Below are 15,978 nucleotides of genomic sequence, written 5' to 3'. Positions count from 1 at the left end.
GCTATTTTATAACTACGCTCATTTTATGAAGTCATATATCAGAACCCAGTCAGCAATAATGTAGTCAAGGAAAATGAGGTTGTTAAAGAAAAAGAGAGATCTAGAATCACCTGAACCATCCGCTACAAGGGTTTAGTTGAGCAGACTGGACTTGTACTGGGCGGGATTGGCCTCATGTGGGAAAGAGAGAAGCTCAGACCAGTAGGTAAACCCCAGGATCTAGGGTTTCTGCCCAGAGAAGGCAGCAAAGCCACAGGGACTAACCAGACGCCAGGGCTCCAGTTCTTAGGGAACAAGCAGGCCAAAGGAAAGGGAGATGGGGACACACATATACAGTAAAAATTGAGTTACAGCTTTTGTCTTTCACTTGCTCTTGCCTCTCTCTCACTAACCTTCTCAGCTTCTACCCCAACATACAGAAACACATCTTCAGACCCTGTGTGCACTCCAGTTCTCTTCATCCACACTTCCAAATGAGAACAGGAAGATATAGCAATCACTTCTATTTATTGCTTTGTAACGGCCTAAACTTGTTTTAACGAGTTCCTACATTGGCCTTTTAGCCTTTTACTTTGAGTTGAAGATTGCAAGGTTTTCTCCTTTAAGGAAGATTCCAGTGTGTAGAAAAATAGTGGAGACAGAGGTAAATAATGAAATCCCCCGAGACGGAGTCAACCTTACTTCATTCTTAAGGATACCCAAGGAATAGAGCCAGGGCCAAACAGCACAGCCATGCCTCTCCAAACAGCCCTCCTCTACTCTGGAAACGTGGTTGGAGTAAAACATCTTTACAACTGGACTCGTCCAAGTCCTGAAGCAACTGTTCCCTAAACGCGTGTTTGTGTTGGCTGGTCCCTCCTCCCTAGAAAACGGGAAACCCAGAGGAAAAGGGGCTTGCTGCAATCATTCCGCAGAGGCCATCTCTAGATTCATACCTGAACCAAACATTACCGTAGCCAGGGGTTTCCAACCCTCAAAACCACAGACATTGTTAAAGTGAAAATATTCTGACACTTGTCAAACCAGTCAGGAAGAAAACCAGTCAGGAAGATTTTACTCAGGACTATTACAATAGGTGTCTAGACTATAGAAAGAGGGGAGAGAAATCAGGGTCAACTCCAAATACAGAAAAGACAACCGACAATCTCTTAGCAACCAACAAGCAGAGCGAGGGGGTCAGCAGATGGAAAATTACTAACACAAGGCATCAAGGATGGGGAATTCTTACTAAACTGATCTACCAGGATTCTTGCTGAACACAAGCCAGGGTGATCAGATATCAGGGGTATGGAATCTGATCAGGGATCAAGGGTGATCAGATATGAAGAGCAGGGGAATTTTCAGTAAACTGACTCAGCAGAATTCTTGCCAAAAGTGAGTTAGGCAGGCCAAAAACAGGATGGCAGCCAAGGCTGAGACCTGGTCAAGAAGGCTTAGAGGAGCCTAACTAAAGTTTGGGCAAGGAGAGTATCTTTGTCCACATTTTGGATCAGTCAGTTCTTTGTCTAGAAGAGCCAGTGTGTGCACTATAGCATGTTTAGAAACATCTCTGGCCTCTACCCACTCACTGCCAATAGCATCCACACCCCCCACAGCTGTGACCACCAAAAATGTCTTGAGACACTGCCAATGTCCCCTGATGGCAAACGTGCCTCTGGTTGAAAACCACTGCTTTAAACCAAGGGTTGGCAGCTTAAAATAAATATTTGGGGCTCTGCAGGATACCTACACAGTTGATCCTTGAACAACACAGGTTTGAATGACATGGGTCAACTTATATGTGGATTTTTTTCTTCCAATAAATACAGTACTGTAACTGCATTTTCATGATTTTAATAACATTTTCTTTTCTCTAATTTACTTTAAGAATATAGTATATAACACCTAGAACATACAAAATGTATGCCAATCATCTGTTTATGGTATCAGTACGGCTTCTGGTCAACAGGAGGTTGTTAGTAGTTAAGGTTTTAGAGAGTCAAAAGTTACCCATGGATTTTCTACTGAGCAGGGAGGTCAGTCCCCAACTCCCTACGTTGTTCATGGGTCAACTGTATGCTCTCTATACATACTCTTGTTTTTGTTTCTGTTTTTTTAGAGAAAAAGAGTACACATGAGCGGGGTGGGGTGGGGGGCACACGCAGAGGGAGAAAGGGAAACTTAAGCAGACCCCACACCCACTGTAGAGCTCGATGCAGGCTGCATCTCAACCCTGAGATTATGACCTGAGCTGAGATCAAGAGTTGGATACTTAACCAACTGAGCCACCTAGGCACCCCCTGTCTTTTTTTTTTTTCAACCATTTAAAAATGCATAAACTATTTTCAACAGGTAGATTATCTTAAAAACAAAAAACCAGGCAGTAGGCCAGATTTGGTCCATGGGCGATTGTTTGCCAAACTCTGCTTTACAACTTTTTCAAATACATATAGACAGTAACAGTATTATATTTAATAAAATACCAATTTACTTAAAAGTATGACTAGAGCCTTCATAACATTCTATCAATATTATTTTCTCAATCGACGGAAAACAGAACTAGGGGCAAAATCTTACAGCAGTCCACGGAGTATTTTTACATTAGAAAAGTATGTTTATTCTCAACAGCCTGTAGAAAACTACCAAAAAACATTCCCACAAGTCTGCCCTTTCCCCGCCAAACATAATCTAAACCTCATGTTCCCAACCCTCAGTCCCAAAAGCCCTGACTATATAGTGTTGTTTTAGAGGTTTGTTTTCATTGCTTTTAAACTGACACTACTTTGGTTTATATTTAACATGTTTTTCACACACCCTCTCTTTATCTAACATTCTGGAATGCACCTCTAAAATTAATCTATTCCTGGCTACAGAGGTCACTGGGACACCTTATCTTACTTAAGGGTCACTTATATAAACACATATGCTCCATAATCCTCTCACTTTCTGCCTGTAGAATCAAATATATACTCATATATTAATAGAATTGCCCTGGAAATGATGACAAGTTCAAAAAGACCAGACGGGGGGCGCCTGGGTGTCTCAGTGGGTTAAAGCCTCTGCCTTCAGCTCAGGTCAGATCCCAGGGTCCTGGGATTGAGCCCCGCATCGGGCTCTCTGCTCAGCGGGGAGCCTGCTTCCCCCCCCCGCCCACCGCCACTCTCTCTCTCTCGGCCTACTTGTGATCTCTGTCAAATAAAGAAATAAAATCTTTAAAAATAAAAAAAAATTTTAAAAAAAGAATTTCCTTCAAAAAGACCCTAGGACTGGGGCGCCTGGGTGGCTCAGTGGGTTGAGGCCTCTGCCTTCAGCTCGGGTCATGGTCCTGGGGTCCTGGGATCGAGCCCCGCATCGGGCCCTCTGCTCAGTGGGGAGCCTGCTTCCTCCTCTCTCTCTGCCTGCTTCTCTGTGATCTCCGTCTGTCAAATAAATAAATAAAATCTTTAAAAAAAAAAAAAAAAGACCCTAGGACCACACACAGGTAATTCTCTAATCCCACTACCTAATGTGAGAATTTAAGTTTTGTGGTGCTTTTGTTTTTAACAGCTACAACAAATGCCACTGGGGAAAATAAAAAGACCCAGCAACTTCTGTTATTTCAATTTACTATAGGGGAGGTCTAAATTATTAGGAGAAGTAGAGAAAGGATCTCTAAACAAATTTAGTAAGACATGTCTAATATGTAAACTACAAAGTCTACAGGATACATCTCCCATCGTTTACTCTTCTTTGATTAAAACATCAATATACAACTTCACCTTTGAAGCTGAGACCCTAAAGAGCAAAGCAGCAGTTGATCATCAAAACAGAAGGCATAGTCATCTGAATTCCTTTTTAAATCATAAAAACAATATATAGTCATTGCAAAGAAAGTATAGAAAACATAAAGATAGTAAAAAATCACTCAAAGCACAAGAGATGAACTATATTTTTTTAAAGATTTTATTTATTTATTTGACAGAGAGATCACAAGCAGGCAGAGAGGCAGGCAGAGAGAAGAGGAAGCAGGCTCCCCGCTGAGCAGAGAGCCCGACGCGGGGCTCGATCCCAGGACTCGGAGACCACGACCCGAGCCGAAGGCAGCGGCCCAACCCACTGAGCCACCCAGGCGCCCCGAGATGAACTATTTTTAAAGCTTTAATATCTGGGTGCCTAGATGGCTCAGTTGGTTAAGTGTCTGCCTTTGGCTTAGGTCAGGACCTCAGGGTCTTGGAATGGAGCCCCACATTGGACTCCTGGCTGGGTGGGGAGCCTGCTTCTCCCTCTCCCAATTGCTCATGTTCTCTCTCTCTCTTGTTCTCTCTCTCTCTCTCAAATAAATAAATTTTTTTAAAAGGGTTTTATGTGCTTGCTTCAGCATCACATATACTAAAAAAAAAGGTTTTAATATCTTTCTTTCTAGTCTTTTTCCTATACTTTCTAATAATTTCATAAATTTCACAAAATCTGAAGCATAAGCGTGTATGTACACGTTTGGCAAAAGAATTGGCAACACATATCAATAAATAAAGGCACTATATCTTTAATCTCTCCTGTCCATTCTTCTACAAATCTACCAGGAATCTAACTAGAATTATTACAAATGTCCTAAGCCTTTCGTCAAGGAATATTTCTAATAGTGGAAAGTTAAAACAAGTTGCATTCAGTAATAGAAAGGATTAAATATATATGGCTCACCCTTAGAGTGGAATGAAGAACTGTTAAAACTGGAATTTTTTATAAAAGAATTTAATGACTTGGGATCAAATCTTGATTCTTGCTCTTTTTCTTCAATATTATATCCTGAGAATTTTCCTATATAATTATCAAAATTATCCAATGTATAGAATTTAGATTTTAGATTTATAGAAAAATAGAGAGAAGGAAATTAAAGACAAATTCCCCCCTTCTTAATCTCTCTTGTCAAATCTTTTGCTTAAATGTTCTTCTCCCGCCAGAAGATTGGGACACATCTCAATGAGATTTTAAGAAGGTATACTCTCAAATCAATAAGTGCAAATACCCAGAAAAGAATAATAGTTTAGATGTTTTATATACCTGCAATTAAATCTCACAAAAATCTCAAAAGATTGCTAATTCTCTCTTTCCTTATTTTTTTAAAGATTTTATTTATTTGAGAGTGAGGGAGAGAGAGAACACATGCAGGGGAGGGGCAGAAAGGGATGGATAGAGGAGGAGGAAGAAGGACAAGCAGACACTGCACTGAGTGAGAAGCACCACCTTGGGCTCATTCTCACAACCCTGAGATCATGACCTAAGCTGAAATCAGAGTCCAATGCTTAACCAACTGAGCCACCCAGATGCCCCTTCTCCCCTTTCTTATTATAAAATTCCCAGTTTTGGGGCACCTGGGTGGCTCAGTGGGTTGGGGCCTCTGCCTTCAGCTCAGGTCATGATCCCAGGGTCCTGGGATTGAGTCCTGCATCGGGCTCTCTGCTCAGCGGGGAGCCTGCTTCCTCCTCTCTCTCTGCCTGCTTCTCTGCCTACTTTTGATCTCTGTCTGTCAAATAAATAAATAAAATCTTTAAAAAAAAAATTCCCAGTTTCATAGTAGCAGCCAATATCTAAGGCAAAAACTCTACGTATCTCCCAGCTTCCCTTGCAGCCAGAGGTAATATGGTGATACAATCTGACCAATGAGTATGAGGGTAAATCCACTGAAAGCCTTTCAGGAAAGCCCCTAAAAGGGGTGGGAGCAAGAGGCAGATTGTTGGCAAGCTCCCTCTTTCATTTTGACCTTTCTCTTCTTTCCTAGAATGAAGACCTACAGATAGCTAGATTTCTGATACCAGATGAGAACTCAAGGACAAGGATCATACCCAAGAGAGTGAAGCAGAAAGACAGACAGACCTGGGTCCCCAATAATCAAGAAACTATTCTACTAAGCCTGGATAGCCTAGTGCTAGACTTATTTTATGTGGAAAGAAAAATAATCCCCTAATTTGTTTGAGACATTGATTCTGGTAGTTACTTATGGGTGAACCCAACCCTAACGGATACATCAACTTCAAGAGTTGTTTTTAAAAAGGTAAGATGCAGGTGGATTTGGCAGAAATCAATCAGCTCATTTAAATACTTGTTTACTCTTCCACACAATCAAGATCTTCTGAAGAACTATACTGGGCAGTGGAAACACAGAAATAAATCATGTGTCTTACAGGCTGAGAGAAGCAACTGAACAATCAAAACACAGTTTGATGACTCATCATCAAAGATGATCCTCATCTTTGGGAACAGGTAGGGAAAGAATAGGTATGCTACAAGAAGAGATAAGAAAAAGCATTTAACCCAAATTGCTGAAAGATAATTGGGATCAGAAGTGGCTTTCCAGGTTGATCTGAAATTTAAGTTGAGGCCTGAAAATGGAAACGATAGTGTTAGCCAGAAAATGAGGCAATGAAGGAGGAGTATTCCAGGTGAAGGGAAGAGCAAAGGCCCAGAGGAAGAAGGAGGGACATGACACACTGTAGGGAATGCAAACAGTCTACTATGCCAGAGCACAGAATTAGAGTGGGAGTGGGGACGGTGCTTCTTCTGGGAACTGCCAAAATTACACATGCCAACCCTTTCTGTGCCAGACAAGTCTCTGAGGTTTTTTTGTTTTTGTTGTTGTTGTTCTTCTTCTTTTTTTTTTTAAGATTTTATTTATTTATTTGACAGAGAGAAATCACAAGTAGGCAGAGAGGCAGGCAGAGAGAGAGGAGGAAGCAGGCTCCCTGCTGAGCAGAAAGCCCGATGCGGGGCTTGAACCCAGGACCTGGGATCATGACCTGAGCCGAAGGCAGCGGCCCAACCCACTGAGCCACCCAGGCGCCCCTGTTGTTGTTGTTCTTTTATTGCTATAAATAGAAATTAAGGACCAAGAGAGGCAAAAACAGAGATATCATTTATCTTTTATTCTCTAACTTTCAATATGCCAGATACCACCCAGACATTACCTGCACCTTTCAAGCTCTCTGCCTTATGGTGAGATCCTTCAAATGCCTGAAACACCTTTTCCTTAGAACTGGTGGGGCTTACTCAACAGTGGAGTGGAATAATAGAGGACTCACCCAACACTAGAACTGATGATGGGCGGCGGCGGGGGGACAGGCTGGTGAGCGTGGAAGTGTCATAGTCAGATTTGCTACAAGGAAGAATAATACACTGGTAATAATATAAAGAAAAGGATGGAAAAGAGGACATGGGTTATAATCGCAGGAGTGAGAGATGATGGAGACCAGGGCCAGAATACTTACAATAGGAAACAGAGAAGTGGATGTGTGCTTTTGAGAGAGAGTTAGTAGGTAGGCTCAAGAGGACGGTGCAGACATGCAGAGGGAAAGAGGGTGAAGTAAAGGGTAATCCTAGATGGCTGGGCTACTGAGAGAAAAAGGCAGCAGAGCACAATGATGAAGACTACATACTCTGGGATTCCGTCTCCACCGCTTTAACAGTTCTGCGACCTTGGGGAAGCTACTTAAGCACCTTGCGCTTCAGTTTCCACATTCCTATAATGGGAATAACAATAGAATCTATCTCAAAGGATTTTGTCAGAGTAACATAAAAGTCCATAGAACAATGCCTGGCATGTAGGAAATGCTGGATAAATGTTAGCTACATAAAGGGTGATGGTGATGCCATTCACCAGGACAGGGAACGTGAGGGGAGGCATAGATTTCTAGGGAGTAGAAAGAGGAGTTTTTCAGATATTTTAACCAGATCTACCTGTGGGACACCCAGTAGGCAGCTGATTGTACAAAGCTAAAGCTCAGAGGAGAACCAGGTGCTACTACAGAAAGGGTGCTACAGAGGGGACATTTGAGCATGGCCTGGCAAGCATGCAGAAGTGGGCCCTGAGGGGAGAGCATGTGGGTGAGACACGGAGGAAAGAATTCACATAGTCCCTAGGGCACACTGACATTCAGGGGAAAGGGGAAAAAGACTGAGAAGGAGCAGTCACTGAGAGAAGAGGAAGACTCACAAAAAATAATTCTAGTAAGGTTGTACCATAAAAATTGAAGAAATAAAAATATGAATGACACTGGGGGGAAGCAGAAATCTTTCCTCTACCCTTCTAGGTTCTTTTGGCTGGTCTGGTAATTAAATTGACATAAGACAGATTAACAGGAGAAAAACAAAATTCATTATCTACATTCAGGAGCCCCATAAAATATGTGACTCAAACACAGTTGGGCAATTGAGGTTTATATACCATCCTGAGCTAAGGAGAAGGGGGTTGGGGTCTGAGACTTTGAAGGGGAGAAAGACAATTTACAGAAGGATGGGAAGAGCTCATATTTGGTAAACAAATGTTTTCCATGCCATGCAGAGACAGAGGGACACAGAAAAAGGAACTTGATCTCCAGGCCTTCCCCCGCCCAGCTTACCACAGCTAGACCATATTCTTTGTAATTATCTCTGGTGATCGTTCTCTTCCTGGAACAAGCCCTCTATATAAATTCTTTTAGGCAGCTAAGGGGGAGGTAAAAGCTCTTCCCGACTCTTTTGGCCTTAACTGAATTCAGCTCAAAGTAATCCACATGCCAAAGTGGCACATTTTAGGGAGGCTTGATCTGAACTCCTTCAGAAGTCAGAGGAGGGGAATGCAGCACACACAGAGAACAAGCTCAGAGATTAGAAATAAAGGGTAGGGACAAAAAGATCTCCAAAAAATGCAGTAATCCCTGAGAGCCAGTGTTTAAAGTTTATTAATTATTTTTATAAATTACCTAGAAGAACCACATAATAAAATCTTCCAGTTGGTAAGAGTCAGAAAGCTCTTTTAGCAAGCAAACTGCCTTACTAATGAGGATAAGCCTCAGAAAAATCTCATGTAGTAATCTAAGTAGGCAAGAAAGAGTAAGATTTTTCAAGATAAGAAGTCAGAACATAATGACTTCAGTGAAAAATAATCCCAACTGCATTTTACAAATAAAGTTCTGGCCAGGGCACCAGCATGCTAATAAATAAATAAAATCTTTAAAAAAAAAAAAAAAGTTCTGGCCTCCAAGCTTTCAGTTACTGAACCCCCAACCCAAAAAAGCTATTTTTAAAACCATATACTTCAGGACTTGAAGGAAACTCAGAGACACCCACTGGTTCAGATCGCAGATATGAGAACTTGCTAAAAAGCAGACAGTGGAGTCATCCAAGACCTACTGAATCAGAAACTCAGGGTATGAAGTTGGAAAAATTTACTGTTTTTTGAAATTTTTAAAATAAGTTCACCAGATAATTTATGCGCACACTAACATTTGAGAACCCTTGATTTATCCGATCAGGAGACCAAGGGCAAAAGAATGGGAATGGCTTGAACAATAGCACACTGCTATGAGAGGGTCTAGGGCAATTCTCAAACTTTAACATGCATCCGAATCAATCAGGAGGTTTTGTTAAATATAAATATCCAAGTTCTACCTCCAGAGTTTCTGAATCAACCCTGGAATTTCCATTTCTGTCAAATGTCCAAGCGAGGCTGTTGCTACTCATCTGGGGACCACACTCTGACAACCTCTGGTCTGCTGCAGAGTCATTAGAGACTTTCCTCTGTGTACATCGATTCAATACAGCTCTGAACCCTTACAGACCAAGAAAAGGCAAAGTGTTTCAGGAATGATGTTGAAATGAAATAGAAAACATGACCAAACATAAATTACATACATTTATTCTAAGCCATTCTGGTAAACTGGAAGACACATACAGAGCTGGAAAAGATCCAGACTAAGCTAGAATGAAATTACAAGGGTCAGGGAACATGTTAAGAAACAAAACCAACTGAATAAAGAAAAAGACCAAATTCACAAAAGAAGGTAAAAATAGTTCCTGATGGTAAAATCTATAAATTAGGAAAAGGTACATGCAGAATGAACAAATTTCAGAATAACATTCAAGAGCTGATTTAATTATTTGTCTTTTTAATTTATTTGTCTTTTAAGATGTCATCTTGAGTATCTTTCTGTTTTAGTCAACTCAGGAAATCTAGTCCCAAACCAGTCTTGAGGCTAGATTTTTTTTTTTTTTTAATTCAAAACCACTTTTGAAAATGGTTTCCCACTGGTCCTGCACAGAGCCTTGGGAGCCACAGAGAAACATTCCTCACTCACCGCCCCAATCCTGCATGACTCAGATATCCAGTATTACCGCAGAAAGACAGCATTCTAGTGCTGTTCTAACTGCTACTCTTTTCTCATGTAGACAAGTCTTAACCCTGAAATACTATATTCAAATATGCAATTCTCTCAACAGCTCAAGATACCTGTAATTGCCTCTATCTACCTGCTATTTGTCTCGCCGTTTCGAGAACATGTCCAAAATCCGTACCCAGATGAATTCCCCTGACAGCATCTCCTCAGGACCATCAGACTCATTTTATATCATATTGCCTCCCAACTCCTTTCAAACCCATTTTCCATTTATGGAACTTGCTATGCTACCTTTAGTATCTGCTATCATTTCCTCCAAAGAAAGTAATACACCTAAAGTGTTCAATCCTTTCATTTTCCATGGGACTCCTACACCCACCTAAGCTACTCCCTCTACCTTTTAAGTACCTTGCCCAGGCTGTCCTCTCAGTCACATATATTTGCTTTTATATTCTTCCCACTCAGCGTCCAATACCCTCCTCACCTCCCAAAAATAACCTCACTTCTAAGGGTACAATATCAGGGTTTTGACCTTTTCAGAACCAGTGTAAATATCATTCTGTCAACACACATACTGCTTTTTACAGCTAAGAGGCAAAAATAGGTTCCAAATAACTTCTGCTACACAGACAGGTGAATCGTTTGAGCTGGCTGAAGGTTTTCCCCAGGACTCATTACTGGTTATTCTTTACCATGAAAAGGTTGATTCTTTTATGTTTAGTTGAAACTAAAGCTCCCTAAAACATCAGAGGATCCTTCATTGGCCAGAGTTAACTGGGAAAAAAAAAACCCGTAACAGGTCACAGACACACATACACACCCATACCTAAAAACCAAAACTCAGAGTTTACCATAACCAAAGCCCAAATATAAGAAGTCATTGTCCACCAATTAACAAGCATAAAATTTAAACACAGGCTCTATGCCAACCTACATTTACTAAGTCTTAGTTTAAAGTGGGCTTCAAGTCTATGCAATGCCCTATTGTTTTGGAAATATCTTCTTATTTACAAACAGAGGACTTTCTGGAAATTCCTACATAGATAAAACACAGCCATTTATGATCTGCTTTTCTTTTCCTTAACCTAAACTGTCTTTAAAAGCATAAACTTTGCTGGGCACCTGGGCGGCTCAGTTGGTTAAGTGTCTGCCTTTGGCTCAGGTCCAGGGATCAAGCCCCATGTGGGGCTTCCTGTTCAGCGGGAAGTCTGCTTCTCCGTCCCCCCACCCCCACCCCCAGCTCACGCGCTCTCTCTCAAGTAAATAAATAAAATCTTTAAAAAAAAAAAAGCATAAACTTTGCTTCCACAAAGAGTGTTGGTAAAACCAGATACTCACACAAAAAGGAATGAAGTTGGACCCTTACTTTACACCATATACAAAAATTAACTCCAAATGGATCAAAGACCTAAAATAACAGCTAAAACTATAAAACTCTTAGAAGAAACCATGGGGGGAAAGCTTCATGACGTTAATTTGCTCAGGCAACAAAAGTGAAAAGAGACATACTGAACTACATCAAAATTTAAAAATTCTGTGCATCGAAGGACAGAGCAAAAAGGCAGCCCACCAAAAGGGAGATTTTATATAGACACACACACACACACACACACACATATGTATATATGTATATATATACGTACACATGTATATACACATATATGCATACACACACACACACACATGCAAGCCCTATATCTGATAAATGGTGAACATCAGAATATGTGAGAGAAAAAAACCTACAAATCAACAACAAAAAGACAAATGACCCAATTAAAAAATGCACAAAGGACTTGACTAAATATTTCGCCCAAAATGGTACACAAATGACCAACAAGCATATGAAAAATCTTTACATCACTTATCATTAAGGAAATGAAAATCAAAACCTCAAGGTACCGCCTCATACGCATTAGGATGGCTGCTGTCAATAAACAACCAAACAAAAGAACAACAAAAGCCCAGTGTCAGTGAGGATGAGGAGAAACTAGAACTCTTGGATACTACTGGTGGGCATGTAAAATGATGTAGCTGCTGTGGAAAACAGGGCTTCCAAAAATCAAACATGGAAGTACCATTTGATCCAGCAATTCCACTTCTAGATACATACAGCCAAAATAACTGAAAGCAGGGACTCAAACATATTTATATACCATATTTATTATGTACAAGCAGCATTATTTGGCACAGCCAAAAGGGGAAGGAACACAAAAGTCCAACTATTGATGAAAGGATAAACAAAATATGGTGGAACAGTATTCAGCCTTAAAAAGTAAGGAAATTCTGACACATGCTACAACATGGACGAATGCTATTCTAAGTGAAATAAGCCACTAACAAAAAGACAAATACTATATGAGACCACACACATGAGTGATCTAGAACAGTTAAATTCATAAAGCCAGAAAGTAGAATGGTGGTTGCCAGGGACTGAGGGAAGGGAGACAGAGATTTGTTGTTCAATATAGCTTCAGTTTTGCAAGATGAAAACATTCTGGAAATTGGTTGCACAACAATGTGAATATACTTGATAATACTGAACTATATACATTTAAAATGGTAAAAATGATAAATTTTACATGGTACATTTTAACACAATTTTAAGGTATAAACTTAATGGAATACTTCATACTAATAAATATTTCAAGAAAGAAGCATCTCAAGGTAATAGCCTTTACTTAGGAAACTACAGACACATTGTTATTTTAGATAAAGTAATTATGTCTCAATATTAACATGCACAGAATGCTATAGTTGTACATATCTTTTAAGGTATAATCTGTGCCCTTGAAAATAGCTTAAAAATAACACTTTATACACAAAGTGTGCATTCCCTAAAATTAATAAGTTTATAGGAATAATTACTAAAGAATGTACATGGTAATGAAAATAACTTTGTATCAAAGGCCACTATGTCATTTCATTTTAATACTCCCTTTCGTTTGAGGGGTTCAAAGAGCTTCACAAAATCTCAGGACACTGTATTTTTTCTGTTTGAGCCATGAAATACACAGCAAAACTTTCCTCACAATGTTTACTGAAAAATGCTGGGCTGGGGCCCCTGGGTGGCTGGCTCAGTCAGTTGGGCTCCTGACTCTTAACTGCAGTTCAGGTCATGAACTGAGGGCTCTGGGATAGAGCCCTGCATTGGGCTCTGTGCTCGGCAGGCAGTCTGCTTGAGATTCTCTCTCTCTCTCTCTCCCTCTGCCCCTCCCCCACCACTCCCTTGCGCATGTGCGCTCTCTCTCTCTAAAATAAAAATTAAATAAATCTTTAAAAACAAAACAAAACAAAACAAAACAGGGGCGCCTGAGTGGCTCAGTGGGTTAAGCCGCTGCCTTCGGCTCAGGTCATGATCTCAGGGTCCTGGGATCGAGCCCCGCGTCGGGCTCTCTGCTCAGCAGAGCCTGCTTCCCTCTCTCTCTCTCTCTCTCTCTGCCTGCCTCTCTGTCTACTTGTGATCTCTCTATGTCAAATAAATAAATAAAATCTTTAAAAAAACAAAACAAAACAAAACACTGGGCCGAATGCTAAGTGAGCGTAGCACAGACCAGGGGCTTCCAATGCTTCCCCACTGCTCTTGACCATCCACAGTTGAATAAGAGACCTGAGATACAACTTATTAGCAAATTGAAAGAGCAGATATTTCATGAAATTTAGTGTTTGGCATCTAGATGTCAAAATCAGATTTATCCATTAGCATCTAAGGAAAAAATATATCCATTCTGAATTTAGACATAGAGTTCAAAGTACATTTTTATTCAATTACATTCTCAATTTGATCAAATAATAAGCTACTTGAGAACATAGTCCTGTGCTGTTTTATTCAAAGCAAAAATCAAAGAAATAACTAAGTAACACCTTTACATAAAAAAACACAAAGATGAGAAAGAAATATGAATTTACTACCTTGGGAGTGTCAATCATTGACAGCTCCTGTAACATGCAGATTCCCAAACCCTTCCCCCTCCCATTCTGGTTCTGACATACTAGATTGGGATCTAATAATTTGAATTTTTAATGTGCATTTTTAACAAACACTCTAATAATACTTGGAGTAACAATGCAAAACACACCACCAGTAAGATGCAAATTATACTGGCTCAGAGGTATACCTTATAAGGAAGTTTAGATCTCATCTTATTTAACCTCATCAATACAGGAGCCCTTTCTATAATGCTGACAGATTGATTGATTGATTTTAATAAGAAAGAATACCAGCATTTACATAGTCAAATAAACAGCACATGCTGCTCTGTAAGCTTATAAAAACATATTGCTTATTTTAACAATATTGCCATTGTTTGAAACCTAGAATCACCTTTTCTTAGAATCAGCTTTCAATACAGTGTATAAGCCTTCAAACACACAAATTACAGAAAGGAAAACTGTTTCCATTATATCACTGCACTGTCTGGCTATTGATCAAAATTAGAGCCCCCCAGATTCACCACCTTAGCACTAAAGGAGTTTTGACAACTTCCCAAACAGGCCCCAGAGGGTTGAGATTTGCCACCACAGAGAATGCCACCAGAGGATTAAGATGCTATTCCAAAAAATAAATAAATTTTAATGTTTTGAGTAGAGGACAGTCTCTCAAAAAAAGAACGGTTTTGAACAAGATCATGTTGACTTGGACGTGTGAGCTCAAGTAGGCTTTTTTAAAGCATGCTATTGAACATTACTAAATTCATATCAATAGTAGTAAGACATTACCTGTGATTGCTCTCTTCAGGAGCCTACCGCTAAGCTGTATTTGCTCTCTCCACTGTATCAGAGCGACAGAAAAGATTTCTCCAACACTTGGCACTGCTGGAAACTCCCAGAAGAAGGCTTCCAAGATCTGTAGAAAGAATCAAAAAATTGTCTGGCTATCATTAATAAACTAGGAAACCCAATCTAAGAATCTCAAGTTTGTCTCCCCTCCCTTTACTGCCATTTGTGGTTGCTGAGTGGGTTCTCCTCAGACTGTACTTAGCTTTATCATCAAGGAAATTAAAAGCAAAAAGTCCTGTCCCCGTGCTTTAATAAAACCACTTTTTTGCACCAAAAACATCACAAGAATTCTTTCAAGGCTGTTGGCTCTGAACCCCACCACTTCGTCTTTTTTTTTATGATTTATTTACTTATTTTAGAGAGAGAGAGAGAGAAGGGGGAGGGGCAGAGGGAGAGGGAGGGAATCCTCAAGCAGACTCCCTGCTGAGCATGGAACCCCATGCAGGACTCAATTCCAGAATCCTGAGATCATGACCTGAGCGGAAACCAATAGTCAGATGCTGAACCAACTAAGCCACCAGGTGCCCCAACACCACTTCAAACCACACCAATGGGGACTAAGGAGGGCACTTGTCCTGATGAGCATCAGGTGTTATATGAAAGTACTGAATCATTGCACAACTGAAACTAATATAACACTGTATGATAGCTATACTTGAATTAAAATAAAATGAAAATATATATATATACACATACACATACACACTTATATTTAAAACATGGAAACCATTTAAATGTCCAATAACTGGAGAAGAGTTAAGTAAATTTGACACAACATAGTTTACTTAACCATGATTTTGTCAGCCATCAAAAACTTTTATGAGTTTATAATGAAATGGAAAATGCCATTTATCATATAAAGAAAAAGCAGAGTACAATGTTGTAATTATATATAATCACAACTACTTATGCAAAAGCAAGAAATAAGATACAATTTGTTTCAATCAAGTTATAAGTATTAGGTAAACTATTTCCTCAACTTAGATGGGTTAAGGTAATTCAAGTCAGAGTCTAGTATAACAAATAGATCTTTTCAAAATCTCTGTGTAACAAGGATGAACCACCCATGAATGCGATAATTTTTCTGCAACAGTCCAAT

The 15,978-nt window shown here is 39.9% G+C and overlaps 1 protein-coding gene across 6 annotated transcripts in view; it reads right to left on the bottom strand.

Annotated features, from left to right (window-relative positions):
* The window catches only part of FHIP1A (FHF complex subunit HOOK interacting protein 1A), a 279,678-nt gene that overhangs the window by 188,894 nt on the left and 74,806 nt on the right, over nucleotides 1-15,978 (bottom strand). For all 6 annotated transcript variants that reach the window (XM_047717642.1, XM_047717638.1, XM_047717644.1 and 3 more), the window contains exon 2: nucleotides 14,820-14,946. The gene's annotated coding sequence lies outside the window, so the exon portion shown is untranslated. The remainder of the gene's footprint in view (nucleotides 1-14,819; nucleotides 14,947-15,978) is intronic.

This window comes from Lutra lutra, chromosome 2, assembly GCF_902655055.1.
Source record: "Lutra lutra chromosome 2, mLutLut1.2, whole genome shotgun sequence".
Classification (NCBI taxonomy): Eukaryota; Metazoa; Chordata; class Mammalia; order Carnivora; family Mustelidae; genus Lutra; species Lutra lutra.
This window is presented reverse-complemented; position numbering and strand designations above follow the sequence as displayed.